Source organism: Camelus dromedarius, chromosome 34, assembly GCF_036321535.1.
Source record: "Camelus dromedarius isolate mCamDro1 chromosome 34, mCamDro1.pat, whole genome shotgun sequence".
NCBI classification, from domain to species: Eukaryota; Metazoa; Chordata; class Mammalia; order Artiodactyla; family Camelidae; genus Camelus; species Camelus dromedarius.
This window is the reverse complement of record NC_087469.1, coordinates 8,589,021-8,616,013: the sequence shown is the minus strand read 5'-3', so window position 1 is coordinate 8,616,013 and position 26,993 is coordinate 8,589,021. Positions and strand designations below refer to the sequence as shown.

The 26,993-nt window shown below is 51.8% G+C and overlaps 1 protein-coding gene and 1 pseudogene across 2 annotated transcripts in view; one reads left to right on the top strand and one right to left on the bottom strand.

Annotated features, from left to right (window-relative positions):
- DSCAML1 (DS cell adhesion molecule like 1) overlaps window positions 1-26,993 on the top strand; it is a 314,600-nt gene that overhangs the window by 200,053 nt on the left and 87,554 nt on the right. The window lies entirely within an intron of this gene.
- LOC105090201 (inhibitor of growth protein 1-like) lies at window positions 13,259-26,426 on the bottom strand (annotated as a pseudogene).

Sequence of the window (26,993 nt, the reverse complement as noted above, 5' to 3'; positions counted from 1 at the left end):
TGGACACAAGCTTGCAGAGGGCAAATGGACAGTCGACCCTGGGCATCACCTGTTTACAGTAGCAGATCGGGTTTGGATGTTCAGACCCCTTCCGACTGCCCCAGCACGTGTGTGAGCTTTGAGTGCTGCCTGGCTCCCCTTAGTAGCAGCAGCGTGAACTTGAACAAGTCCCTTAATTTCTTCTCCCCATTTGGGGAAAGGGATGCTAAAACAGTGCCTCTCTCACAGGGCTGTTAGGAAGAACAGCTAAGACTGTGAACTCACTGGGCTTCCAGACTGTTAGCTGGCATCACTGTGGTTGCCACTGTGACCACAAAGGATGGAAGGGACCAATACATGGAATATGTGGAGGTCTCTTCCCCTCCCTCTGCCTGGGGCAAAAGCTAGCAATCTGTGAGAGCAGGGACTCTGAGGCCCTCCTGCAGGGTCTGGTTATATCTGCACTCGAATTGGCAGTGGGGATTTTGAGCGACAACCTCTTATCTGAGGAGGGGGGTGCAGGAGATAACGCACATTTATTTCCCCTTCAGTTGACAAAGACCAATCGCTCATCTTCACTCAAGTGAATTTTGAGGACCAGCTCTTTGCCAGGCCCATCCCCCAGACGTTGGTCTTCCTAATAATTCACCCGCAGGGACTTTTGGAGCACCTCTTAAGTGCCATCATTGGTGTTAGTTTGGAACCAGAGCTAGGATGACCTGAGGACACACCCCAGGACCAGATGAGGGTAGCGGGGCAAGAAGGCCCTGGCAGGAGACCAGGAGTGGGGAAGGGGAGGCCTGATTCCACAGCAGGAAATCCACATTGATAATGATGACAGCAAAACACCAGATCAGAAATCAGGATGCTGGTTCCTACTTTTGGCTTCCCCACTGCGGGCTGGGTGACCTGGGGTTAAGTCGCAGCTCCCCTCTCAGCATCACTTACCTCCTTTCCCAGGACTAGGCTGGGAATTCAAAGAGGCCACAGCTGAGTGAGCCCTCGTGAGAACTACAAAGAGCTGCTGCCTGGGGAGAATTCTTTTTTATTTGAAGAGGAAGGCCAGTGGGGTGAGGACCATTCTCCCCCCACCACCTTCCTCTCAAATCACCGTTCTGAGCAGGAGAGCAGAGATCTTGCTGGGGCCCGGAGTCAAGGTTTCACCAGGGAATGCCTGGATCACAGCAGCACAGAAGGTTCCAGGAAGCCACAGAGAGTAAAGGAAAAAGCACTGGGCAGGGAGCCCAAGACTGGGTTCTTCCTCCCATCTTGGCCACTCACTCACTCCAGGATCTTGGAGAAATCTCTCTCTCTCTGAGCTTCAGTGTCCTCATCTGTAAAATAAGGACGGCAATACTTACCTCAACTGTTGTTGAGAGGACTCTGTCAGTGTCTGGTGCGTAGTAGCTGCTCAATAAGTGCTAATGATGACTGCAGTGATGGGAGCGATCTCCAAAGCCGTCCTGCTCTAAGGCCTCTGCCCCCACCCCAGGGACACTTCTCAGGCCCCCGCCACTATGGGTGCTCGAGCAAAGTGGGCTGAGCACCACCGCAGGCCTTCCAGAGCTCTGCTGCCTACCACAACCCCCACCTTCCCCACCAGGCCTTGGCTCACTGGGCCTGCTGCTTCCCCCGATGAGGCTTGGGTTTCATTATCTCATTTCTCTGGGCTCCTGGTGCCCAGCTGAAGATCCTTTGACATGGGAGCTGGGTCCCGCACAAGGCCAGTATTAATCCTTGAAGCTTAGCCTCTCTCAGCTGCCACGCGTGGAAAGCTGGCCTTGCAGCTGGCGTGGATCCAGGCTGGCAGGGAGCAGGAGACCTAATCCTGCTTTGAGCTCTCCAGGGAGCGAGGCTTCAGCCTCAGCACCAGGTTCCAGCTGCCTTGGCCAGTGGCATCTTTGTGTTTTAGCTGAACGTCTCCACCCCCAACACCACGAGGGGGCTTGTCCCTCAGGGGCCCCTGGAGTCAGTCAGCAAAGAACTCTACCTTCTGCTACTGGCCACTAGAACAGCATTTACGAAATGTGTTAGTCAAGGGAAATATTAATAGGTTTTATACACATAGGAAACCAATTCTTTACACAGGACTTCTCAGAGCCTTTAATCGCTGAGTCGCCAAAAAATATATTGCGCACCTATCCAGGGCCAGGTCACCATGCAACTGCTGGGAATAGGTGGTGAATAAGACAGATAAGTTATATGCTGTCAAGGGGCTTATATTTCTCATGTAAGGAGAAGATCAAAGATAAATGTGTAAGTCAATAAGAGCTTCAAATAGTGGCGAGCACAATGAAGAAAGTAAACCAGGAAAGGCTAGAGAGGGATTGATGTGTTAATGTGCATTGTGAATCTCCAAGGGCAAGCAGACCTGCATTTTCTATGAACTCTCAGGACTGGAATTCCTTGGAAAGGTCTTGAGGAAATAAGCACTAGAATGATCCTTCTAAAACTCAGATTAAATGTGTCCGTCTTTGGCATAAAACCCCCTAAGGACCCCCCATCATCTCCGGAATAGCGTCTCAGGTCTTCTCTCAATTGGCCCCAACCATTCTAGCTCATCTCCATAAATGTCTGCCCACCCCTCTCCCATCTCACAGAAGGAACCTGCTCTTCTGCAGCTCTGAGCTCCAGCACACAGGGCACAGGGTCTGCACTGTCCCTGACCTGGCCACACCCCCAACTCAGTCTTCCAGCAGCCAAGCTCTGAGTGTGCCTGGTCATGCCTCTGTCACACCCAGAGGGTGAGCACTGTGGCCAGGCACTCCTGGGCCCAGAGACAAGAATAGCCCACAGCCAGCCATCATTGAGGGTGAGGAGAGAAATGGGACAGCCACCAAAAAGGCAAAATAATGGTCCTAACTACAAGGACCGCAGCTGTTTTGTTTCATACATACTGAGCCCTTCTATATGGTAGATCTGAACCAAACCAGGATCTTAGGACAGATCAGTGAATACAGCAGGGACCTCCACCTTCATGGTGCATATATCCCAGTGGGAAGAGACAAACAGCCAATGTAACAAGTAAGCACATTATGTACTGTGTATATAAGTCCTAAATGATGAAGGGACAGTAAAGCAGAAAAAGGGGCGTGAGGAGGACACATGAGGGTAAGACGCAGGACCCAGTGTTGAACAGAGTGGTCAGGGCATCCTCACTGAGGTGGGGCTTTGAGCAAAGACTCCAAGGAGGTGAGGAGTGAGCAGGGAAGACCCAGGGGAGAGTTTCCTGGGCGGGGAGCAGCAGGGCCTGAGACAAGAGTGAACTTGGCAAGTTCAGGGAACAGCAGCAAGGCCATGCGCCTGGAGTGGCCACACCACCAGGGCTTCACCGCCCGTGGACTGAGACACGATTCTGGGGCAGAGAAACCTCCCACTGGCCTCGGGAGGCGTATGTCCTCAGGGGAATAAAAATAATAATTAGAGCTAGACCTGCCTTCCTGAAGTGTTCGAAGTATTTCTGTGGAAAGTAGAGAAGCTTCTCCGCTTACACGTGTGTCTGTCGTGAAGGCTGTGAGCCGCCCCCTCAAAACCACAGTGACGAGAAGGGGTTCAAGTGGCTGCCCCCACGAAGCAGGAGTGTGAGTCATCCTTTGAAGCTTTAAGACCTTCTTGCGGATGTGACATTTCACAGGCAGCTTTTCCCAAAATAGACCTGTTTGGTTGACATTGAAGGCCACCCAAAGCGGTCACCCTCCACCTTGCTGGCCTCCCTGTGCCCAGGAAGCTCCATCTGAGGCAGCTACTCCACCAGCACTTGCAGTCCCAGCTCAGCTGGATGGCAAGAGGATCCCGATGGGCCTCGGACCCGAAGAACCAGGCTTGGCTTGTTGCAAAACCTTCGAGCTCCTGGTTAGACCAGCATCCGGCATCGAACACTGCCATTTCGTCAGTCCTCTTACCTTGCTGCTTACTTCTATCACCAGGTTACACGGGCCTGGCCCAGCCCTTTTCACATCTGGGAGGATTTACTCCCTGCCCTGGGAGGGGTCCTCGCTGTCACAGAGTTCATCCCGGAGGCAAGCGGCGCAACATCACTCTCTCTCGACCTCTCATTTTTTAGATTCACCCCACTTTGCTGTCAGTTCTTCTGGCTTTCCTCTGCTGCCCGGCGTTGACAGCACTTACTGCTTTTACACTTTCCAGGTGGGAAGGGGTTAATGTAAGAGAGATAAAATGCCCTAAAACTAAGCACACACAGCAAATGCGAGAGATGCACATCGTGGCAGAGGAGACCCCAGTGACACAGGAGGGCATTAAGAACCCCCGGGGCGGCCGATGAGACTCAATTCCCCTCTGGCACAGAGCTTTGTTCACCTCAGTGAAAGTTTGGAGGGAGAACTTCACAAGGAGAGGAGCTTTTATCACATGCTGCTGGCCCCTGAGCCGTCCTGTCCAGCTCTCCCTAGTTTCCACCTCAGCTCAAGGTTCAGAGGCTTTGGGGGGGTAGGTAATTAGGTTTACTTATTTTTTAATGGGGATTGAACCCAGGAGCTCGCGCATGCTATGCACACACTCTACCACTGAGCTGTACCACCCCCACCTTGCTCACAGTTCAGTATTTAACAAGCTTCTAGAGCTGGGGATCGGGGGCACGGTTGGGGGGCCAAGCCGAAGTGCAGCGCCGTCCATCTCAAAGGATGCTGGTTTGTTCTTTGAGTTTATTTTTTCCTCTCTTTTCTTCCTCCCCCTTTTCCTGAATCTCTTAACTTTACTTCAATGTGCAAGAAATAAGCATACTGTGACAAAGCGGCAAACTGCCCCCCACCCCCAAGTTAGCTGCAGGCGGCCTCCTCCCCAGGACTGTGGTTGGTGGGGGCAGCACGGCCAGGAAGGGGGATTGGTGCTCCAGTGACAGCTTTTGACGTTCACCTCATTTCAGGAAGCACTGGGCTGGGCTGGGGGCACGGGTGGGGGGCTCACCAACGTGGAGCAATAATAGTAACCCTTTATTTTCTGTGTTGGACCCTTCCAGCCAGTATCTGTCAGCCTTACCACATCCCTGTGATATGGACATGATGATCCGAGTTTAGAAAGAAGGAACTGGAGTCCAGAAAAGTGAAGCGCCTTCACTGATTCGCTCATTCATTCACGAAGTGCCTACTCTATGTCAGCTACTGGCGAAAATCTAACATTCAGCCCAAGTCTGCTGGTTTCCACTAACTCATGCTTCCTTGACCTCGAGCCTCAGAGAACTTGCCTTCCACCAAGGAGTCCCAGATGTCAACATTTCAGTGCAATTCATAAGACAGTGTTAAACACATACCATGTGTAATGGCTCAGAGCAAGAAATGGTTCCAGGGAGGTCTGGGAGGCACACAGAAGAGGTGGCATTCGCCTGGGCCTTGCATGGAGTCCAGGCACAAGGCAGGGAGAGGGGTTGTGATGTGTCTGGGGAGAGGCATACCCTAGGTCTGGAGCGAGTGTGGGGCTCAGAGGGCTGCCTGGGGACCTGTGATGTGCTATTAATGAAAGTTTGGACTCTTCAGGCCCCACACGGCAGAACAGCATCTGAGAGGGCCACTGCTGTGCCCTATCAGACCCAGAGCCCCAGAAAGCCCGCCCCTCTGAACCAAGGCCGCAGGCGGAAGAGCTCCCACCATCGGCAGCCTGTGATACCCTGTTCTCTCAGCACGGTCTCCCCAGCAGAGGACTGACTGACTCCATACCCTACTCCTTCCCTCACCCCCCGTCCCTGCCCTGCCACATGTTCCTCCTGGGCTTCTATGCCCATTGCATGCAATCATCTCTTCATTCCATGTCTACCAAGCCACACTGTGCAAGGCACTGGGGATACAGCTGGGGTCAAAACAGATGCAGCCCCGTCTTCAGGGAGCACATACTTTAACAGGGCAACACGTCAAAGGCAGACACAGGGCAGTGGTCTGCAATAACCCTTGGTGCTCTGCGGCCATGCACAAGGGGTGTCCCTCCCATCCCGCGTGGTCCCTGAGGGCTTCTCCGTGAAAGTGAAAGCTAGCTACAACTGAAGACAAGATGCTAATGGAGGGGGTGGGGGAGTGAGAAGCAGAGACCTAGACCTTCACAGGCAGAGGGAGCTGCATGTGCAAAGGCCCTGAGGAGAGGGAAGGAGAACCAGGGGAAGTACACGTGGTTCTGGGTGGATGGAGTAAGTAAGGGGCCAGGGACGGCTGGAGATGTGGCTGGAGATGTAACTGGAGACGTGGGCAGTACCTCGTCATGGAAAGGCCCATCGAGATTAGAAAGGAGTTCAGCTTTCATCCTGCAGCAGCGCAGAGCTGCCATGGGGTTTTAGAAGCAAGAGTGGCAGCATCACAGAGTGCTCTAACTGGGCAAGGTCTAAAACGTCCTCTGGCACCAGTCCTCACTCTGCACAAAGAAGTCAGGCCTGGGGAAGGGGAAGCATCGGGTCCGAGATCCCTCGGCTGAAGTGGTCAGAACACAGGCCTCCTGGCTTAGGGCCCAGTGCTCACTGCCCTGGGTGCAGTCTAACTTCCAGTTAGTGGGGAACTGAAGGGACCCGAGGAAGAGGGCTCCCACCCACCTTGTGCTGCTCTGGTGAGAGGAGGGCCTCGTTCCCGGGGGTTGCCATCCTGCACAGTGCACAGGCCCTCTTCACTGTGTGTTCACCAGAGCCCTGAGCCCCGATCTCCTGGGAGGGTCTGCTCCTGCAACCAGAGCTCTCCTGCCCACCTGCCGGCCAGTGGTGGTGCCCGGGGGCCCCGGCGCCCACCCTCCATCTCTGTCCCTGAGCAGCCTGGAGCCCAGCCTTCAGGACAGCTCATAGTCCAGGCCAGCAGGGACTGGGGAGTTTACGCTTTGTTAAGCACTTCCTGTCACTGCCTCATGAATTATTTAGTAAATGAAGATTAATTTTTACAATAATGAGTAAAGCCTCGAGGGGATGGGCAGTGGGGGAGAAGGGGTGCCGGCGTGCCCAGGATGAAAGTCCTTGCCCCTGAGGCAAGGATGGCTGGGCAGGATCTTCTGCCAATTTGTTCTGACACTCTGAGCCCAGGGCCTCTCCCAGATGTGGTTCAGGAAGCTGGTGGTGGCTCTGGCAAGCCACACAGGAGCGAGACTCGGTACCACCCCCATGAAGAGGCAGTGGCAGAGCAGGGCAGGAAGGGTTGCCGTCTCCGAGTTCTAGAGAGTTCTGGAAACAGCCCCAGCTAGGAGTCAACAGACTGTGGCCTGGTTCTGGTACTGGTACTTGCCCCGGCTACGTCATGGGGTAATGTGTGAATCAGATGAGAGGGCGGATTTGAAAGCACTGATACAAGTTATTCCAAGGTTATGACTATAGAGAAAAGGGCCTTGGTGGCGGCAGGGCTGCTTCTAGACAGTTTGGACCATCACTTCACCCCTCTGGGCTTCTTAGGAGCTGCCATGCTGATTAAATGAGATCTTTTATTAAAACACCTCCCATTGTGCCTGGCACAAAGCAGGGGCTCCACAGACAGCAGCTGTATTAGATCTATTATTATTTACGTCATCCTCATTATCATTACTAATAAAATGCAGTCCATCCAGCCCTTGAATTTGTCAGTATGTCCCTAGACAGAGCAGTCCCTCCTCCTTTCCAAGAGGCTGACCTCAGCCCCTCACTTGTTCATTCTACCCTCAACCCTCTCCCAGCAGCTGGAGCGGTCTGGTTCACTTGGGGAACTGGCCCCAGGAGCTCTGGCCTGGGCTGTAGCTTCTCTGGGCTTGGGGCAGGCCCTGGCCCTGACTTACACCAGCCAACCTGCACCTCTCTGTGCCAGAACAGCCCCCGCTCTGTGTGACCTTTGGCCTTTCCCAGGTCCGTGTTCCCTCCATCCTCTTTCTCCATTTGGAGCTTGGTACCCCTCCTCAGCCCGCCTCCTCCTTACTCCTCCTTGCCCCAGGGCAACTGGACCTGGCACACTGGGTCCTGACAGTAGCCTCTCAGCTTGTACACAGCTTAGACAGCCACCACTCCTTTCGTCAGCCCCACAGGACCCAGCACTGCCCTGTGCCTGGGGGACACTGGTTAGATCTGACTGCCCATGCCCCTCTTCCCTGTTTTGTTGCTCTCTCCTCTGATTCTGCCCCACCAGGGGTTCTCAACCTCAGTACAATTTTTTTTTTAATTGAAGTATAGTTGATTTACAATGTTGTGTTAGTTTCTGATGTACAGCATAGTGATTCAGTTATACATATCTATATACATATTCTTTTTCATATTATTTTTCATGATAGGTTATTGCAAGCTATTGAATATAGTTCCCTGTGCAATACAGTAGGACCTTGTTGTTTATCTATTTTGTACGTAGTAGTTTGTATCTGCTAATCCCAAACTCCTAATTTATCCCTCCCCCTCCCCACCTTTCCCCTTTAGTAATCATAAGTTCGTGTTCTATGTTTGTGAGTCTGTTTCTGCTTTGTAAATAAGTTCATTTGTGTCATTTTTTTAGATTCCGCATATAAGTGATATGTGATATTTGTCTTTCTCTGTCTGACTTACTTCGCTTAGTATGACGATCTCCAGTTCCATCCATGATGCTGCAAATGGCATTATTTCATTCTTTCTTATGGTTGAGTAGTATTCCACTGTATCTACCATAGCTTCTTTATCCAGTCATCTGTTGATGGACATTTATGTTGCTTCCATGTCTTGGCTATTGTAAATAGTGCTGCTATGAACACTGGGGTGCATATGTCTTTCTGAATTAGAGTTTTCTCCAGATATATGCCCAGGAGTGGGATTGCTGGATCATATGTCAACCTTGGTACCATTGACATTTGGACCTGATAATCCTTTGTTGGGGGGCTGCCCTAGGCTTGTAGGAAGTTTAGCAGCATCCCTGGCCTCTACCCACTACATGCCACTAACAACTCCCCTGACCTAGTTGTGACAATCAGAATGTCTCCAGACACTGCCACATGTCCGCTGAGGGGCAAAATCACCCCCACTTGAGAACCACTTTCTAGGCCTTTCCCCCCTTGGCCTGTAGCGCCCACTCCCAGCCTTCTCCCTATGCTTCATTCTGTCTCACTGCCCCTCCTCCTCAGCTCAGAGCAATGCCCCCATCCCTTCCCACCACCACCAGCAGCACTTAATAGCCCAGACTGGACTAAGCACCTTCTCTGGTTTGAGCCACCGCTGTTTCTTCTGGCTGCCCAAAGCCAGGCTGCTCAGGATGGAGACAGAAGATGTGAACTGCACACAGCGAAATGCTTTGCTGGCACCTGGGGCCTCTCCCTTGGTTTCTGCTCAGATGAAAAGCAGGAAGAGGGGCTGGGGCTCTGGGAAGCCACAGGTCCACTCCCTTTCAATCCCTACTGCACCATGTGGGATTGGGGCTGCAGGCCTAGAGGGGCCTGGTTCCCTCCTGGACAGGAAGCTGGGGCCAGTTCCCTGCTCTGCAAAGGTCCAGAAGGCAGGTGGGAGCAGGGTGGAGCCTCTTCCCTGGAAGTCAGGGGTTCTGAAGCCCATATTTGTTCCAGGGAAGCAGTCTCATCCTGGAAGGTCCTCTTCTACTCTTGTCAGAGCCTCTCCTCCCAAACTCTGCCTTTGTACCTGCCTCCCCAGGTCCCCACAGAATTGACTTCCCATCCATGACACTTGACCCTCACTAGAGTTTCTAGGGGACATTTTCAATTCCTTCAGCATCACATGAAGGGCTTAGAAGAAATCTGTATGCCTCTTTTAGAGATCCCTCATCCAAGGCCTAGTCCACCTTCTAGCCTGCCTGGTCCTGTCTGGTTCCCTGCATCCATCTCCAGGAAAGGTGTTATTCCCTTCTGACTGGGGAGATGCTAACATGCACCTCTTTATCTAGCACCCTCTTCCCCACCAGAGCCATTTAATCTTACAGAATTGGGTCAGCACCACTGCTAGGAAGATGTAGGTATATGAGCTGTTAAGCTGTAGGTGGGTGGCTACAAGAGGGTTCCAGCCCTTCCCCGATGCATGTAAAGTCCTGCTGGACAAGCTGCCTTCTCAAGGCATTTGACCTTCACTGCGAGGTTGAGGACGTGACCACATCCACTCTTTGGCTCTCAGCATTCATGCAGGCACGTGGTGGTGAGCTGCAGCCCCAAGTAGAGTGCCCAGGTAGTGCCTGGAGTCAGGAGGGATCTCATGTAGGGCATGTCGGTAGGATGTGTCTTTGTCTCTAGCTTTTCTCCACATCGCCTCCACCTGCTTCCTCTTGGACCCACTAGTAGGGCCAAGTTGGAAGGTGAGAAGAGACTGGACAGGACTTAGATACGAGCCTGAAAAGGAAACGGTCTGGTCTTCTCTCACCTCCCTGTCTCCAGCCTCTTTTGCTCTCTCTCTCTCCTGCTTCCCAGAGGCTCCCCACCCTGTAATGCCTATGCCTTCACCCCCACACTGGGAGGCAGACACCGGTGCACTGGGAGACGTCCTTCAGGCCCCAGCTCAGTGGTGACCTCCTCAGTGGTGATGTCACTTGGTCCACTGGGCTTCGGGGCCTCTCCTCTCTGGGACCTGTTTCTGGATTTGAATCCTCCTCCTCTAATTGTGAGCCCGTAGAAGTCAGAAGTGTTCCGCCCACCCATCATTACCCAGCACCTGCCATCTGCCTGACACCCACGCAGCACTGGGGTCCAGACCCGAGCAGATCTCGACCTCCAAGGAGCTCACTGTCTAGAGAAGAGAGAGCATGAAAATAGCCCACTCTTGAGAATAGTGATAGATACCGTGAAAGAGGTGGGCCTGGGGTCCTAGCGGCTGCAGTGCCCAACCTGAAGGCAGAAGGTCATGGAAGAAGCTGTCGGGCCAATAAAGGAAGTCGATCAGAAGGAAGGGCTCACAGAGGGCCTGGCATGCACAAGGCACAGAGCCTGGAATTTCCAGGAGATACAAGGTTCCATCATGGCAGAGAAGTTTGAGCAGAAAAACAGTCGTACAAGAGGAAGGAGGGGTGGAGGAGTGTTAGAAACCATCTCCATTAGGATGGCATTTGGCTGCATGTAACAAAAAGTCATTGGCAGTGGCTCAGCCAAATTGGAGAGTTGTTTTTCTCATGTGATGAAGTCTGGGAGCAGGCAGCTCAGGGCGGCCCAGTTGCTAAGAAACCAGACTCCTTTTCCCTTCCTGCTCTGCCATCCTTACGACTACAAGGCAGCCTCTGTGCTTCTGAGCCACATGTCCATCTTTTCAGCAGGAAACAAGGAGGAAGAGCCAAGGTTAAAAGGTTTATGCCGATAGAATCTGCCCTTTTGTTGTTACTTTTAATTATGCTACAATACAAATAACAAAAGATTTGCCATCTTAACCATTTTTAAGTGTATAATCCAGTGGCATTAAGTACATTCACATTGTTGTGCAAACATCACCACCATCTATCTCTAGACAGTGATGTGTAAGTTCAGTTTCATTTTGCAAAACTGAAACCCTGTACACATGAAACAACTCCCCATTTTCCCCTGCCTCTCCCCGAGCTCCTGAAAACCACCATACTAATTTCTGTCTCTGTGAAGCTGACTACTCTAGGTACCTTTTATAAGTGGAATGATAAAGTATTTGTCCTTTGGTGACTGGCTTATTTCACTTAACATAGTGTCCTCAAGGTTAATTCATGTTGTAGCACGTGTCAGAATTTCTTTTTTTAAGGCTGAATAATATTCCATTGTATGTGTAGACCACATTCTGTTTATCCATTCTTCTGTTGATGGGCACTTGGATTGCTTTTTGGTTTTTGTGAATAATGCTGCTATGAACATGAGTGTACAAATATCTTTCAGAGTCCCTGCTTTCAATTCTTTGGGGGATGTGCCGAGAAGTGGGATTGTTCTATCATATAGTAGTTCTATTTTTTATTTTTTGAGGAGCCACAAGACTGTTTTCCATAATGCTGCATCATTTTACACTCCCCCCAGCAGTGCACAAGGGTCTAATTTTTCCACTCTCACCAGCATTTGTGAGGGGCTTGGACTTGACCTTGGACTTGACCTTTAAAAGGTTTTAAGCATCTTTGTATCTGTCCCTAATTTATCACAGCAGCAAGTGCATGGTAAATGTTCCATAAATGTCTGTTGAAAGTTCCCCTGATTTCTCTTTATCCACCCACATCACGCACATTCTTTAGGACCCACCACGAGTCCTGAGTCCTCTGGGGGGCACTCCCTCGAGGCAACAGCCCAGGGTCTTTGCCCCTTGTTGTGCATCCAGGGGATGTTTTGTCTGGTCCTTTGCACTACACCCTTGGGTATTTGTGGGGTGAGGGAGGCAGCCTGACTTGAACCCTTCTCCTTGCTCCTTGGATCTGACTTCTCCTCCCCACCTGGATGCCAAACTCCTTGAGAATCAGGGCTTTGTCCTTGACCCCCTTCTTTCCCCAGGCCAGCCCCAGAGAACCCGGAGCATGTCATGGACCCTCGGTAAACAGATACTCAGGTTTGTGCCAGTTGAAGTCCCTTGTGATTGGTCAAAGACAAGGTCATGGAGTGATGTCCTGGCAGTGGAAATGACCCCGGGTTTGAAACTAAAGGTTCAAGCCCTGCCTTCCCACTTCTACTTTCTTACATCCAGGAAGACACTTAACGTATTACCTCAACTTCAAAATGACCATAACTCAGGGACAGGGACGGGTAAATCAGGAGTTTGGGATTAACAGATACATACTACTATAGATAAACATGGACCTACTCTACAGCACAGGGAACTGTATTCAATAGCTTGTAATAACGTATAATGGGAAAGAATCTGAAAAAGAATGTGTGCGTATGTGTGTGTATAACTGAATCACTTTGCTATACACCTGAAATTGGCATAACATTGTAAATTCACTATATTTCCATTTTTCAAAATGGTTAAAAAAAAAAGATCTTTGTGCAAATGGCTCCCTGAGAGTTTGGACTGTTTGACACTAAGAGTTTTCTCCTTTGGGCCTAAAGTATCGTATACATTTCTATCTCTTCTTTTTGAAATAAATCTTTTGGTGCTTTGGGAAAATGACAAATACTCATAGTAAAAAGAAAACTTCAGAGACTGTCATAAGGAGAATTTAAATTACCTGGATGATTTAATTATGTTTTTTTTAAATGGCCATAGCAACCACTTCTTACCTTTTTTTTTTTTCAGTGTTTAATTCAAACCTATATTTGTAGTTTCTAAAACGTTGATCCACAGACCACTTTCTTGTTACACATGTGCACCAGCGGAAATGCAAAGAGAATCACGGCTGTCCCTGCAAAAGGAACGGCTCCTTTTCTAACCGTCTTTGAAATTCTATGTCCCCCGGTCCCTGCGCCCGTCCAAAGGTGGCAGTGCAATGAACACCCGGCCCACCCTGCTCCCCTCAGTTCAGCCGGGCCCACCACTACCTGCTGTGGGGCCTCTCCTTGGCTCTCCCCTCAACATCTGGGGGCAATACCGTCTGCCCTTGGGCTTGTGGGTCAGCCCCACGCGGGAGAAGTGGAACCACTCAATGGGGCACTTTCATTGTCACCGCCAGTCATCTCTCCATAGGAGACCTGATTGCGCTCACAGTACGTGGGCTAGTTTGGGTCAATGGGAAGGTCTTCGGGGGAGGCTTCCCTTTCGGCCTTGGCCTTGGAGAGTGTTTCTTCTTCTTGGGGGCCTTTGCCTTCTTCTCCTCAGGCGTCCCAGTGGAGACGTCTTTGTGGTCATGATTATTCGCTGTGTTTTCCTGATTCTCACTGTTACGCTGTCGCCGGGATCTCTTATCGTTGGGCACTTCTGCCTGCATGATTGTCTCATTTTTTTACTTCTCCTGGCCAGCTTTGCTGTGGCCAGTGTTGTCGCTGACCTCCTGGTGTGCCTCAAAGAGTTCCACGTGACTGTCCACCTGCCTGGTCCTGTTCTTCACCACCTCCACCATCTGACTCACGATCTGGGTCGTCACGTCGCACAGCTCTTGGCTCCAAATCAGGGCCCTCCGAATCCAGGGCAGCACCCTCCTCTTCTGGGCGCCGTCTGTCTCCCACTTAAACTTCTCATAATACTCATCCAGGTCCTTCAGGATTGCTTCTACTGTTCCTGGGGCCTGGGCAGAAGGCCCAAATGCGCCCTCGGCAGTCCCGGCAGGAAGGACTGCCAGCCTCGCCCTGTCCTCCGGGCTCCACCATTGCTCTGCCAACAACCACTTCTCTTTATGTAAATGGTTCACAGATCACAAAGTCCTCTTGCCTACACTGTCCTTTTTAATCCTGATGAGGACCTTGTCAAGTAGGTAGGGCAGGATTTACTTAATCTCTGTTTTCAAAACAGAGATGATTGCTCAAGGAGGTTAAGTGATTTGCCAAAATGCTCAACAGGTAAGCGCCAGAAAGGGCTCTCTAACTTTCTAGGCCCCATAGACTCCTCCCTCTCCATCTCACAGAAAACAGGTGAGAACCTGGACAGGAAAGTGCTTTGTAGACACATGGTGTTCTTTGCCTGGGCAGCGTCTGCAGAGACAGGGACAGTCCTCTTTGACCTACGGAAGATGAAACAAGATGTTGGATTTGGTCAAAGAAAGGGGGCTGAGAGCCTGCTTCCTCCCTCGCACCTGTGGGTTCAGACACCCGTCAGGAAGGGTGTTCCCAGCAACCCAGCAGGGAGTTGGCTGCCAGGGAGAGTTTTTGCCCTGGCCTCCTTTTGAGGAGAGCAGAGACGGTGCAGAATCCCGTCCCTCTAGACGCCTGCCACTCACACGCCTACTTCCCGGGAACCTGCACTCTGTAACCACAGCTCCCCCACCTCTGTCCTTCCTTCTCCAGGACTAACCCCCCATCACACCCTCCCCCTACCTCCTCTTCCCCATCTTGCTCCCTCCTTTCAAAAGCATAATGAGTTTGATAAGAAATTGTCTTGTTAACAGGATTAGCCACGGAAATCTCTGGTCCCCTCCCATTCATTCTGTAACGCTCCTGTCTCATGTCCTGTAATTTTCTGCTGGTATCAGAGGCTCTGGACCACCTCAGGGATATTAATTCCAACTTGTTCTTTGATCGTGTGACTGCTGATATGCCAGGACACCCCCCACCGCCACTGGGCCGCCGAGGCCTTGTGGGTAAATTACACCGGCGCCCTCCCTGGCTGTGTCCCTCCAGTGTCAGACGTTCCTGATTTTCTGCTGCTGTGACCACCCTCCCCCCAACTCCTACCTGCCTCAGCTGCCAGTTCTGGGTCAGCAACTAATCTAACTTACAGGCCCAGGAGCCAGATCTAATGCTAGACTTTATGTGGCAGGAGAATGATAAATGAATGCCCCTCACCCTGCCGCCACTCCTTCCCTTCCCTTCCACCCCTCCCTACACATGTCCCTAGAATACTCTAGCGAGGGCGAGTGCAGAGGTGGCTTAGCACGGTGCATGAGACCTGGGTTCACTCCTTGGGTCTGTGGCACAGACAACAGCTTGCCCAAACTCTCTGAGCCTCAGTTTTCTCATCTGTACGTTAGGGACGACCATGGCCATCTGGCAAGGCTGTGGCAATGCGCAGAGTACGGTCTCTGACACACAGTAGGAGCTCAATTCCTGCTATTTTCCTATTCTGCTCTTTCAAGACTGGAATTGGTGGGGGCAGGGTACACCGTACTTGGAATGTATCAAGAAATTCTTGTTTCAGCTTTAAGTTATATCTCCACACTCTTTCCTTGCACTGATTCCCTCTGACCTTTGTCCTCCCAAATTTTCCTTCTCTTTACATGTTTTTAGGGACCTATACAGAGGAATCCTTATGGCTCCTTCAACCCAAAACATTAAGAAAGCTCAGTGTATAGAGTGGATACCAAGAAGAGATAGCAGGAAAAAGAAGAAATTGCCTGTTCTATGCCCCTAAACCCTAGCTGAGGGCAGAGCAGAGAGACATCCTGAGAAAGAGACCCCAAATAGTCCTCGACCAGGGGCAAGAGGGTCACACTGGGCAGATACTCAGACGCTCGGTCAGCAGGGAATTTTCAAGGAGAGACAGAGATACGAGGAGCAGTGCCTGGAGGAGGTAACCTACCTAGGAAATTGCTAGAGCTGAAAGAGCGGAGACGCGAGTTAAATCTAGGTTAACTTGGAAACAGTTTTTTGATTGATCGAGCAGAAGGTGCCAGAGAGTGAGAGGTGAGAAATCACGCCTATCCGGTGAACGAGCTCAGAATTCCAGGTGTGTGGGGAAGCACTCTGGGCAAGATGGAGAGGCACTAAGTGCCCAGGGAGCTGGCAGGGCCAGTGTCCCACTCGGAATACACAAATACACACGTGCAAAGAGCCCAGCCCTCACCATGTGCCTGGCCTGGGGGAGGCCTTACCTACACCTCCTGTTTCTCCTTTCACGTTTGTACCTCCCTGAACAATGGCCATTGTCAACAGCTAAAGTCGGTCGCAGACCTGGGGCTTCCAGGCCAGGCCGATGGAAATCCCGTGGGGTGATTTGAGGCCTCTGTCCTCAAGGAGCTGAGGAGTCAATCTGGATTCAAATCCCAATGGTGTTCTAGCTGTGTGACCTTGGGCAAGTTTCTGCATTTCTGTGAGCTGCTTTCCTCATCTATCAGATGGGGATAATGTTGCCTGCTCTCGGGGTTAAACTGAGGCCATGCACGTGAAGTAGCTGGTCCTCTGCCGGGCACCTAATGGGAATCCGTAATCCCGCCCCATCGCCCTCTGCTTTTCCTCCCCCGTGCACTGCTGCCAAGGAGGACAGCTACTGATGCATTTTTTTTTAATCAATAGTAAAAAGGGAGTGTGTGATGAAAGCTAGGTGAGGGGTACAGATACCATGAGTTAGGGGAGGAAGAGCTGAGGGAGGGCTGGGCAGGGGAGGGCAGGCTCCCAGAGACATAGGATGTAACTTAGAGCCTAAAGGTGCTGAAATTGCCTGGCACTGGGGGGGAAGTGAATGAACCAGTAGAGTTGGGGCAGAGCGCTCGCTTGTGTGTTCACGTCATGTCAGTGGGATAGACTTGCTTTGGGAGCTGCTGATAAGACACAAACGTTGATGGCACTCTGAACATTTCTGCCTTTCCTGACAAGCTCCCTGGCTGGCATCACAGATGTGCCCTGCAGTCAGCTTATTAGCCTGTAAATAAAAAAGGTAGATGTTCAACATAGCAGAATTGCCCTGCTGTTTGAACAGTGGTAGAGGATTTTTAGGGTTTTAAGATGAGAGAGATGGGACTCGGGAGCCATGCAGAACCAGCAACACGAGTGGTCCCTCCAAGCCCCTGAGTGGGCTGAAGTGGACGTTAGATGGATCTACCTTCCCCGGAAGCTGGGGAGCAGCAGCAATGAGAGCCATTGCTCATTGAGCCATCACTGTGCAGGTGCTCAGCTCTCATTCTGGCCACAACTCCAGCTCTGTGTGATTGGAATATTATTGGCACAGTTTTAGAGAAGAGGAACTTGATCGCGAGGCTAGGTAAGTTGTGCAAGATCACACTTGATGGAGCCAAGGTCTGGTTGACTTCAGAGCCTAAGTACTGACCGTGGAGGCAAAAAGGTAGAGATTCATACACTCATTCATTCATTATTCCACTCATTATTCATTCATTCATCCATTCATTCAACAAATATTTTTTGAGCATCACCACATGCAGGTGTGGTGCACAAAACTGAGCCTAGAGCAGTGGACAGGCAGGCAGCCCCCACCCTCCTGGAGGTCAGGGGCTCATTCACAAACATACACTGGGCCAGGCCTGGGTGGTGCTAGCGACTGGGAGGCAGAGGTGGACAGACCTGCCAGCTGCTCTTGGCCCTCTGGGGCTCTGACGGCTCTTCATGGGAGCATCTTCCCTCTGCCAAGTGTGGACGCTGCCTCTGGACCAGGCAGGCCTTGGGGGTAGGAAGGTGGTAGATCAGGAGGCAAATACAGGAAGGACAGGGGGATGGTCTCCACTGCCATTGCAGGGCCCTTGGAGCCATGTCAGATGGCTGCGAGAGGCCACATGCCAGGCCCCCTGTCTGCTACACCCTCTTCTGGGAGGGAATGGGTAGGAATGCCCATGGCAATGCAGTGTACTAGGAAATATCCTAGCAAAAGCACGGCTTTGGATTCCGAGAGCTCCAGCTTTGTGATTTGGGGCACATTGCTTTGAACTCTAATTCTCAGTTTCCTCATCTATTAGATGGGAAGAACCCCCCCCCCAATAAGGCTGTAGCAGGATGAAACGAGATATCATATAGGGAAATTCCAGCCCAGTGCCTGGCTTCCATCCCATTGTACTGAGTCTTTACCCCAGAGCAGGGGCTGGGCCCACGGCTGCAGCCGGGACCCACCCTGCCCTGCCCTCAAGGGGCTTGCAGTCTAGGGACTGTGCCAAGTCTCTGATGACTCAGTACAGCGGTGACAAGTGTGCAGAGAAGAGGACAGGAGATAGAGACTGGATCTTCTGGAGGAAAGGAGTGTGAGCTGAGCTCCGAGGGGTGGGTCAGTGGGAACTTTGGGAAGGAGGTGAGAAGAGTGCTCTGAGTAGCCTCAAGGCTTGGGGAGGAGGACGGAGCAGGCAGTCTGGAGGACCGGAGGGAGGCCAGTGTGGCTGGAGTTGGAGCCAGGGCCAGAGATGGGACTAAGTTAGGTCAGGGAAAGGATGGTGAGCTTTGGCTGCCCTGTTAAGGACTTTGGTCTTTGTCCTAAGGAAAAGAGGAAACCACAGATGGTTTTCAGTGTGATCAGATGTCCGTTTTAAGAAGATCTGGCTATAGTGAGGGGAGTAAATTAGGTGAGACCACAAGTGGGTATGGACACTTAGTAGGTTGGCCCTTGATACATAGTAGGCTGTTTATGGTACATACAGTGTGCCATGGGGAGTCTGCTCTCTAGGGAGAGGGTGGAGCAGGGAGCAAGGCCTCTTGGAGGGCCAGGCCCTGGTGTTAGAATGGATCTCCTACTCTGCCTGACACTTCAGAGCCAACTGGGGTAAAAGAAAAGCTCCAACCACTTAGTGGCCCATGGGGGTTCGGGCTGCAGGTGGTCGTGCAGGGAGACACAGAAGGGTGGGGGCCACGCCTTAAAGGTGAGCCCTGTGGTCAGGGTTGGCGAGGGGAGAGTCACCATCCCTCCACTTCCTGCGTTCGGTGGGGGCATGGCCACCGGGGTTCTGTCGAAGCAAGGCAGCCTTACCGAATTGTAATAACAGTTATTTCCCTTACACCATGAGCATCTGACACATGGCTCGAGGAGCCATGAAGCCCCCCCCAGCGGGCAGCATAAAAGTAGGGGTGGGGGCTCCAGGGGAGGGTTGGAGGCCGCCGCTCCCTGGCTGGGCTCTGCCTTGTGCAGCGGGAGGAGGACTGGGGAGAAAGAGGCTTATTTCAGCACCCTGTTATTATGGCATCTTGTTTTCATAGTTTGTTCAACAAACCTCTCTCCCTCTCCCTCTCCTCCCCTCGCCTCTCTTTTTTTTTTCATCTTCCTCTCTCAGCAAATCCATTTAAATGCAATTCTATTCTTAAAGCGCCCCTCTCATGCATGTCTAATGAATGTCAGGGAAATGCTATTACAATGGGGCCGAGGAGGATCCGATCGGCAGTGTGTGTACAAGTCATTTGAAAGGAAGCCTGGGAGCGCTCCAGTTTTATTACAGCATAATTAGAAATAAAATCTTGTTGCAATAGGAGAATGAGAGATGTGTGCTAATCCTGTGGTGGAGGAAGATAGAGATGTGTTTAAAGGAAAGGGCTCAGGGAGAGAGAGAGAACCAGCCACTGTCCCTCTGTCCCCCTCCACCAAGGCTCTCCTGCTTGCTCCCCTTCCCCAGACGCTCCATCCTCACCACCCCCACCCCCACCCCCCACCCCCCACCCCCCGTGACCCCAGCTTCCTGGTGGCCACTCCAGAGACAGTGCCAATCCCCTTCTAGAGCTCAGCTGCCCAAAGCAGTCAGTCCGCAGGGTCCTGGGGAGCTAAGCCTGGTACCTCCCTGGAAATCCACACTCTCCCACCTATAAGAGGCCAATTGTGAGCATTTGGGAGGTAATGAGAATGATTGGCTTGGAGACTGAGACCCAGGTCAAGTTCTGAGTCCCCTTGCTTAGGAGAGTTATACATTCACTTATTCGTTCAGTCATTCAGTCATTCAACAACCACTAACCCACCTCGTATTACGTGCCAGGCACTGCGTTGGGTACATTCATTCACTTAGTTAATTCTCATAGGAAACAGGTTCAGAGAGGTTCAGTGGCTCACCCAGCATCATCCGGCTCAAAAGGGGAACACAGTTCGAATCCCACTTCTGACTCAAGCCAGGTTTTTTCTGTTCCACCATGTTACCCACTTGCTGGGTCCTCCTGAGACCTCAGACACCCATCCCCCGCAGTAACCCCACCTGCTGTAGAGCTCCAAAGGCAGAGATAAAGGTGGGGCACCTGGCTTACCCCTCTTACGGGGCAGGCAGGGGCATCGCTCCATAGTCCCACGTCTTCTTCTCTGACCACTCGCCCTCTCACCTCAGAGGTGTTGGTGGAGGAGGACGGACAGGGGCCGCTTCCCCAGGCCCCCAGGGACCCATGTGGTACGTTCGGCCACCTACCCGGAGCCTGGCACATCAAGGCCCTGCCCAGCCTGGCATCGAGCTTTGAAGGTGAATTTGAGACCAGGGTGTCTTCCCAAGGGCCTGGGAGCGCCTGAGCCAGGAAGCAGGTGGCGGACCTGCCACCTGCCACGTGGAGCTTATTATCTTGTGACGTCCCCTTTAGCTGGGCTGCCCACCCAGCTCCCGCTGCCTTCCCCTCACTGTTCCAGCTGGCTGAGGTGGGCCAGAGGTTGCAGCTCTGCGTGCCTTGTGCAAGCTCACATAGCAAAGGTCCCATCCATTCCGGCTCCTCGTGACCCAGATATGTCCCCTCTGCCTGCTTTCAATTCTGTGGGGAAGGAGCCCTCTCTCCTTGGTTTGCAGACGGCTGCCTTCCCACTATCATCACAGGGTCTTCCCTCAGTGCCCATGCATCCTGCTGTCTCTTCTTCTAAGGACACAAAGTCCTATTGGATTAGGGCCCCACTCTTGCGACCTCATTTAACCTGTATTACCTCTTTAAAGGTTCTAGTTCCCAGTACAGTCACACCTGGGGTTAAGGTTTTAATGTATGAATTTTATAGGGACACAAATCAGTCCATAACAGGGAGGATCCAGGACTTAGAACCAGCCAGGCCAGAGCTGGGACATGAATCCAAATTCCGAACTCACAGGCTGTGTGTTTCCACTATGCTTTAAATCTCTCCCCAGGGTCTTGGGTATAGGGCTAACAAACCTGGGAGTCCAGAGTCTAGGGGGAGCAGAGGAGGCCGAACAGAGCCTTCGCCTCCCTTGGACTTTTCAAACCCAGGCTGGCAGGTACCCCCAGGGCCCCAACCCTCAGCGGGAATAACAAAGGAGGGAAAGGAGGGAGCTCTGCAGAGCCAGCCTCAAATAGCTCCCAGCAGGCTGCCCTGGTGCTGGGGCCCTGACGGGGCTGATTCCTGCCAGCCCAGAAGTACTGATCACCCCCACCCACCCTGCCCCTGGGAGGAGGGAGCAGCCCTGCCGTCGGGGTGAGTTATCTCATTAGTCTCATGAACCACCCACAGGTTCCAAGCGGCAGGATGACCACATTGTTTTTATAAATCTATATTGGATAGAGCAGGAACTGGTAACCTGATTGACTGCAATTTCTCTTTTGGAATTGGGAGGCCCCTGGGGGCCAATCGAGGCATCCCGAGGCCACCCAGGGAAACTTTGAGCTGTGACAGATTAAATGTCTCTTCTCTCCCAAGACAGATTGGTTTTTCTGCCCTGGCCAAAGCCTGATCTCAATGCAAAATTCCATCCGTTCTTCCCCCTGCTCTCCCTCCCCCACTCCACACCTCCTGTGGCCTCCTGGGACCTTCCTTGTAAGGGTGGATCGAGAGGTGGTGCAGGCCAGGAATACAGGAATTCCACCACCCCCTCCCATCCCCAAGCTTCTGGCTTTCCTGCTTCAGGAAAGGCCAGGGAGGACGCTGCTGCCCCTGCTTCATTCAGTAATCCCTTTCCCTTGTTCTAGAGGCTGGAGTGGGATCTGTCCAGTTCATACGGTGCAGCAAACCCTCAGCTTCCTTCTCCTCTGCCCAGCACCCTCTCCCCACCAACTCACCCTCACGTCTCTCTGAGAGCGGGGAGAGGGGGCCCCACCTTTGCGGAGTACAGATTTTCTCTTCCAGCCCTCTGGGGCCGCCAGGAGCCCTGAGGTTTCTGTCCATTACCTCTCCATGGCTCCTGCAGCTCTGAGGAGTCTCCAAGGCCCAGCTCTCTGACCTCTTAAAAAAAGACAGAAAAGATACTGTCAGCTCACTTAGCACCTGTGTACAGGGTCTCTGAGCTGCCCAGGAGGGCCTCCTTATTTCCAGCTCCTGAGAGGAAGGGGGAGACTTTGCAGGAGGCCTGACCACAGGGAGGGGTGGAGAGCCGCCCCCACCCCAGCGGCCCCCAGCCCTCCACCTCCCTGAGATAGAACCGCTCATGCTGACAGTTAACGAGCACCACCTATGTGCTGGAGGCTATCTTACACAGTAACTCATCTTTCATTTAATTCTCCCAACAACTCTGTGACCTAAGTCCTGTTTATTATCTCCATTTTCCTGAAGGAGAAATGGGACTCAGGTAAGTCTGGTGTGATCCCAGAGACATCAGTTATCAGAGAGAAGGGGCCTTACAAGTTTATCTAATCAGTGGTTCTCCACCATGGCTTCAAATGACATCACCCAAAAAGCTTTTTTAAATACTAATGTCCAAACCACACCCCCAGAGATTCTGAGTTTAATTTTAAAAGCTCCTTAAATGACTCTAATGTACAAACAGTTAAAAACACACACCTACTCCAACTCTTCCCTCTTTATACAGACGGAAAATTGAGGGTCAGAGAGGACTGGACTTCCCTAAGGTCACCCTGTTATCAGTTTCCCAGGGCCGCATTAACAAATTACTGCAAACTGGGTGGCTTAAAGCAACAGAGATTCCTTGTGTCCCAGCTGTGGAGGCCAGAAGTCCAAAATCAAGGTGTGGGCCGGGCGCGCTCCCTCTGCAGACCCTAGGGGAGGGTCCTCCCTTGCTTCGCGCCTAGCTTCTGGGGTCACTGTCCATCTTTGACTTTTCTTTGCTCATAGGTGCATCACTCCAATCTGTGCCTCTGTTTTGACATGGCACCCGCCCTGTGTGTGCACCTGTGTCCAAATTTCCCTCTTCTTCTAAGGACACCAGTCCTATTGGATTTAGGATCTAACCTAAGCCAGTATGGCCTCATTTTAACTTGATTTTATTTGCATTCACAAGTTCTGGGTCAACATTAATTTGGAAGGGACACTAACCCAGTGTATACCCCATCATTAGTGGCCAAGCTAGGGCTCCAACTCAAGTCTCCTAAGTTCCAGGACTGGGCTTATCCTCCACCGCGGGGTGGCTTGGCCCCTTTTAATCCTCATCTTCTCACTAATGGCTTCTATTGAGCTCCCTCCTCATCCTTCACTAGCCCCCAGCACTTAAGGCCAAACCTTTCCTGGTAGAATGATGTTGCCTTCTAACTGTGGAATCCCAGAGAGCAGAGACCAAGTTCAAGACTTCTCCGTGGAGCCCTATCTGGTACCTAGAGATGCTTCATAAAGACTTTAAATTGAGCCAAACTGAATTGAATGGATGACTGCTCCTTCATGAGGAGGTGAGGACCCCGCTGACAGAAGCTACCAAGCAGAGGCTGGCTGAATGTGTGTCCCCGTAAGAGGTGCTGTTATTCTAGGAGAGTCAGCCTAGCACAGAGCTTTGGAGGAGCATTGGAAGTAGACTAATGGTCCAGGCTCTACCACTTATCAGTTGTGTGACTGTGGGTGGGTTATTCAACCTCTCTGTGCTTTGGTTAGTAATAACAGTAATATCCATTTCAAAGCGGTGTGGGGATTAAATGGGATACTGTTTATAAAGCCTTTGGCCTAACATGTAATAGGTGCTCAATAAATATTTAGCTTTACAAAAAGGAGAGGCCTGCTCCAGATCACCAGGGGAAAGGCTAGGGAAGCTGGCATGTGCGAGTAATAATAAAAAGAAGAAAAGGATTGATTAACCACACACAGCGCTTCCCTGGTCATCGGCGTGCTCACAGATGACGCCGCAGACTTTGAGGTAACAGTCAAGCAGCACCAGTGGCAGAGTCCACATTTAGACACAGTTCCGTGTACCACTCCTAGAGCCCAAGGGAAAGTGACCCTCCAGTGGATACCTGTGGGGACGCAACTGGCATTTGGGATTGGAACTGTTGTTGTTACTCTAAGCTGACCACTAAATGCCATTAGTGCCCCCCAGGTATAGAGTCAACCAAAAATGATCCTGGACACACACGTCCAAATGGCTTGCAGAATGGGGGCTAGACACGATGGTCGTGGCCGCCACTCTGCCCTTCAGCCTGCCCCAAGGAGGAGGAGCCAAGACACAGGATATCGGCTCCTCAACCAATCCAAGACGGCTGGTCCCATTTAGGCTGCCAGACTGCCAGGGCACCCCTTTGGAGCCAGCTTTGGAGGCCAGCCATGTTTGGAGCCCCAGCCCCTCTGAACCCCCCACCAAATGGCTGTGCCTCCTCCTCTCTCTATACGGTACACCGCTCACTCCACAGGCCCCATTCTCCTTCCTTCCCCAGCAGGGCCCATCATCTGATTCTCATCAAACATGCAGAACTGATGTTGCACAAGTCCCGCCCAGTGGGGATTAACATAATACCCCTGATTTCTTCTTCCCCTCTTGCTTGCTCTGCATCCCCCTGGCTGTGGCCCGCCTTTGTTTCAGGAAGAGCGACACACTGTATCTGGAAATGTTACTGCAATTAAATATGCACAAGAAGGGGGGAAGGGAGGGGGGAAATGAGGACAATGAAGGATGTGAAACATCAGATGCAGCAGCTGCTTGTTGCTATAGAAACCCCAGCTCCCCACCACCATCACTGCAGCACCCCTCCCCAGCTTAAAATTCCTGAGGGCCAAGCACATCATTGTCAACACCATTGTCATCGTCCTGGGGAATAACACGGTCCTCCCTGTCCAGGCCAGAGCACTTGTGAGTTGCTAGGGTTGATTTTAGGGATTTTCTTGCTTTTCGTTATCCCACCACCACCACCACCTCCAATCCTGGTACCTCTGACTGGCAGCAACACCCTCCAGTAGTTCTGCATTCCAGTCCCAGTTACATAACAAATGACGACAGAGCTTCCACCTTTGACTTTGCGATGTCACAACATGGAGACAAAACGGCACATGCAGAATCAGGTTGGGGAGCCAGGCTTTCTCTGCGCTTCCTGTGGATCTTCTGACTGCTGGCAGTGGTGCCTGGCCCACTCCTGCTTCCTTTTCATCTTTTACCCACAGCACTGAGTGGGGGTCTACAGGGTGTGGTCTGTGCTTCGGAGGGGGCAGGGAGGGGGTCCAGAAGCTCCAAGCAGGCTACCAGCTGGCCAAGTGTCCATGTAGGGAGATCTCAACAAAATGCCACTCAACAGGGATCCATGTGAAGTCCCAGACCTGGGCCAGGTGTCCAAGGGTGGAGAGCAAGAAAGTGGCCTAGCAGCAGCTCACAGACACACGACCAGGGCCTTTAGCTGAGGACAAGCAGAGTAAGAAGCAGTGGTGTAATGGGGCTGCCTCCCACTCCCACTCCATTACGCCTAGAAAGTTAATGCAGCTGAGGCTGGAGGCTACTGGCTGGTACCCCGGCTCTCCTCTGCCCTGGTCAGATAAGCTGATCCCCACCACTTGGCAAAGTGCTTGGCACATAGTAGGTTTAGTCCTGTACAAAGATACATGGGAGGGAGGACGGGAGGGAGGGAGGAGGGGAAGGAGAGAGGGAGAGAGGGAAAATTCCAAGATTTGTAGGTAAATCAAAGTTTGTTAAGAAGACAGGAGACCAACCAGATTAATGAAGTTATTTGAAACCATACTAAGTAACTATTAAAAACTATAATCCTGAGACTGCTTAGCCTGAAGAAACATCAAAGGGCATGCCAGCTGCCTTGTGGTTCGTGAGGCAGTGTAACATGGATTTAGGTTGGTTCTGTAGGGGTCCAATGAGTAGAACATAGTATCTCTCCATGGAGAGAGACACAAGAGACCATTGTGACCAAGGAAGATCTCTCTAAAAGTCAGAGCTGTCGACTTTGGAATGGGCCACTGATTGCAGTAGTGAGTTCCCCAGCTCTGGAGGTATTCAAATAAAGGCCGGACAAGCTTTGTCAAAGATGTGGTCAAGCACATGCAGCTTTCAGCCCTGCAATTCTACAGCGTTCATTGTTGGAAAGTCTGCTTTGATGAAGTCCCTGTCTGCAGGTGCTGAGGTCTTGGACTTGTGCTTGGAGGGGTGGTCAGAGCGCTTGTCAGTGGTTGAGAGGGCTCATTCAACCCCCAGGTGGGAGGAAGCAGACCTCTAAATAATACAATTTGAAGGGCATGGGCTACCTCAAAACATTTCCCTATGAAAGCCTGACAGTCCAGTGTTAGCAGGTCCTTCTTGTGAGGTCATCCTTACCCCGTCCCCAGCAGCTTTCTTGTAAGTCATTATCACTGTCCTGATTCTGATGCCCCCTCTGCTGGGAATGGCAGCCTGAGGTCTTCTGTGGCCACCGGGGGGGATGTCACCCCACCCCTAGAGAGCAGGCAGAGGGACTCAAGGTTAGCTTCTCAGCCTCCTCCTGGCTGGGTCTTGAGAGGGAGGCCATGAGCTTAGAGAGTCCTGAAGCCAAAGGCAAGCCTCTCCTCAACTCTCAGGTCCACATTCTCCCCTTTTAAGATCAGTCCTGATTAATTCAGGGTTTGCCTTAGGACCTTGGACAAGAAAACCCACTCTACCTCGGAGTGGAGTCTTCTAATCAGCCAAATGGATATACTCTGTCCTTTCCCCGTCTCTATGAGTCCTGGCAGTGAGGCTGTGGAGGGGGCAGGGAAAGTAGCCGGCACCTTTGCCTTGCACAAAATGGTTTTAAGAACTGTATGATGAATTAGTATCTCAAATCTGCATCGTCACACCCGCACTCCTGGTGCGGCTTATCCTCAATAACTGTTTCTGGGGTGAATAAAGAATGCAGATTGACAGAAAAGGATGTAGGCTTGTGTTTGGCTCAGTGCA